The sequence below is a fragment of the Lactuca sativa genome, chromosome 1, assembly GCF_002870075.4.
Source record: "Lactuca sativa cultivar Salinas chromosome 1, Lsat_Salinas_v11, whole genome shotgun sequence".
NCBI lineage: Eukaryota > Viridiplantae > Streptophyta > Magnoliopsida > Asterales > Asteraceae > Lactuca > Lactuca sativa.
In genome coordinates this window covers 143,095,948-143,099,778 of record NC_056623.2, presented here as the reverse complement: position 1 = coordinate 143,099,778, position 3,831 = coordinate 143,095,948, and positions in this window count along the sequence as shown.

Here is a 3,831-nt window from a genome sequence, read left to right as displayed (position 1 = left end):
CCCCCATCCTCACTTTATGACAAACTCCATTCACTAGTCATCTCTAGCTAGTCAACTATTTGTACTTTCACACTCTTCTCCAGCAAGTTACATTAATCAAGTCTTGGAAAATCCTTATCTCTCCTCCAAGATATTCACTTTTTCACCAAGAGCAAACATATCTCTATCACTTTCTCTCTCTAAAAAATTGAGATTTCAAGTCTGATCTTATGCTTCTTCTCTACTCTTGATAAGTATCTTCATCCGACTCTTGAATATTTTACACTCCTTCAATCAAATCATGGATCTCTCATACAAATATCATCATATTTGTTCTTACGATCTTCAAATCTTCAAGCATCTTCCAAGTGTTGTTGACTTGGAAACCTCTTTTCTTCGAAATTCATCTCATGGAATCACTCAAGGTGAATACATACCCCTACATTTTCAGTTTTTCTTCAAGTTTTAGGGGGCGGGGGATACAAGTTAAAACACAAAAACTTAACTAAACTTAAACATAAGCTTTCAACAGGAAAGTTTAGTTCCATTCACGGACTGTTTTGAAACATCTTAAACTTTTTAGTTTTCAAAACTGTACCGGGTGAAAATAGTTCAGGTTTATACCTTTCTAATGACTACTTTCACATCTCTATATGATTTTTCTACAATTTGTGGCGATTTTTACAAAACTGCCTATCATTTCAGAAACAACTTCAGACCAGTCTGTGAAGTTGAACATTTTCACACAAGTTAGAAACTTCTAAAAATCATAATAAAAATTATGAACAAACTAGACACATTTTCTAAACTCTCAGAGTTTACGGATTCAGTTTGTGACTTTGTATGATTTTTCTGTAATATTTCTTAAACAGTGCAGAAAGGTTAAAAACTAGTTAAACAGCTTACAATATTTCCAACACTTTGTAACATGTTGAGCAAAGTGTATAACAATAAGTTTCTAAATGTTGAGTGTATTTCTTGTTAGTTTAACATCATAAACAAAAATTAGTCATTCATGATAAGGGTTTTCATACACTTTGAACAAGTACAATAAACTATAATAAGTATAGTTTATGGATTTTACATTACAAACATACTACCTAAAAGGGATTCAATTCCATCACAGAAAAGGTTTTCATACACTTCGAACAAGTACAATAAATTATAATAGGTATAGTTTATGGATTTTACATTACAAACATACTACCTAATGGGGATTCAATTCCACCACAGAAAAGGTTTTCACACACTTCGAACAAGTATAATAAACTATAATAGGTATAGTTTATGGATTTTACATTATAAACTTACTACATAAAAGTGGATTTAATTCCACCACAGACAAGGTTTTGCACTCACACTACACGTAAACTCGTTATCATAAATTGTGTGACAGTTCTTCATTGTACTCTTAGAGTACGAGTTAAAATTCCTGTAAGTTATAACCAGAGTCTCTTGTAGGGAGAGCGTGATAGTTGTATATAGATCTATATTGGTATTGACAACCCACACCCAAGCTGCTTGCAATAGCCCGATCGGCCGGTCGGGGGTGACAAATGTCATATCTATTCTGACGCCTGAAGAACGTCACAGCAGGTCTTCTCTGTTATAGTATGGTTATAGCGACTCACATAGGGAGATAATGACACATATAGTTTATGGGAATTTCTACTTTAAAAAGGGGGTTTATCTATTTAAAAATGCATACATCATTACAAGTACGAAACACACACATACATTTGGTCTTGGGATTTAAGACTACATAACATTTTCTACATCCAAAAGCTTATGAACTCACCAACTTAATTGTTGATACTTTTTCGAAACTAATTGTATTCACAAGAAATCAGTAAAACAGGAAAACCGCAGCTTTTGAGGATGGGACGTTAAGGCGTCAAATAGTTCATTTTGTCATCATAGTGTAATTCATTTTGAAACATGTAAACTCATACTATGGTGTAACTTTTTTCAATTATATTTATGATGGTTGTATTTACTTTGAGCACTATTATACTCGTTGTTATGATACTACACATGAAGTCTTCCACCCCCGGACGTTTCCGCCATCCTTAGTTTGGGGGTGTGACACGGGGTCTAGGGGCAGCGCCCCTAGCGACGTCCAAGGGGTAGATCCCCTGGCTGGGGTCCTGCTGACTTGGGAAATTTAGCAGGCGGGGTCGAGGGGCAGCACCCCCATGGAGTTTGGGGCAGCACACCCAAAAGGTCTTCGATTTTTACATATGGGAACATAGCGGGAAATCCAAATTCTTGAGGGTGATTATGATAAAACTAACGAAATTCATTAGTTTTGGGAACCCTAAATCCTCATTAAATTTCGGATTTCCTGGCTTGCTTCCAAAGCAACCCATGACGGCCAACCCTATGAGAAACCCTAATCTCGTTTATTATATAAATGGCTCTTTTCTTTGAGAAGATACACACAAAAATTATTAGCTCTCTTTTTCTTCAAATGAAAACATAATCCTTCCAGTAATTTGGCTTATGACTTCTGTGCCTAGAATCGTAAGTGTCCTATTGAATTATCCTAGGTTGAATTTCTTACAGCCCAGGCATAGGGTAGAAATATCAGTTCAGAAAGTGTTCACACGATCCAAGTGGTATCCATATCTCCAACATAAACCCTATAATCTCCTACAACTTTTTCAAGACTATTTATCCTAAATAGTCTTCTATCAAAGACGTCTATTTACGTGATTGGACGTTTATACTATAAGACGAAAATGGGGTGTTGCAGTTGGTGTCAATGAAACACTTTAAATTGTCTGGTATGAAGTCACATGATTTTCATGTTCTAATCACACATATATTTTCTATTGCAATTCAAGGAATACGTTCAGACCATTTCCGACATACAATAACAATGTTTTTCTTGTTCTTCAACAGGATTCGTTCGACAATGATTGATCTTGAAGTTCTCGACTCATAGTAGCATGATACTATCATCACTCACCTTAAACTTGAAATGTACTTTCCATCTTTTTTTGACGTCATGGTTCACCTTGATACCTTGTAACCCATATTGTAAGACATTTGTTTACGACGCATGTTTTTGCGTGTCATAAACCCAAGGTTGTAAAACTCATTACTCGGTACCTGTTCGGCTGACTACCTAGTAGCGAGTACTTGGAATCATCGGGAGTACTCGGGGAGTACTCGGATTCGGTAATTCATGTAGAAATATTTTTAGGGAAATTATATATGTCAAAATCATAAGTTAAAATCAAAAGTTGATTGAAATATATATCAAAATTAGATACATGTTAATACACAAAAACAGAAAAACGCATAATGGTCTCACTTCGTGAATAATTGCTGAAAATTTAAGATAAATATTTAGTAATAATCACATGTGTGTGTGTTAAATAATAAATAATTAAGTATATTATACATATTAATCACCGAGTTGATCGGGTTTTACAACACTACTCAGTTCAGTAAGAGACTGATCGGGGAGTACTCGGGATTTCGCAACTCGCATGGGTAAGGGGCCTAATAGCGAGTACTCGGGGTAGTAGCGAGTACTCGGGGGAATAATCGGACTACTCGACGAGTTTTACAACATTGCATAAACCAATATGTATCATAGTTTTCATGTCATTTAAGATCTAGTAGTGACACGTAATTAACTGATTTTACGTATCACTATTTTATATGAGTAGAAAAAAGATATATGAGAATATTTAATTTCTCTTTCATAAAATTAAAAAGAAGCTATTAGAAAAAGATGAAGAATAACACTACTTTGAGATGATAAATGAGAGTCTTTGAGAGGAAAAAGAGAAAGAATAAGTATGGAAAACTCATACAGACTGACTGGCTATTGCTAGAGAT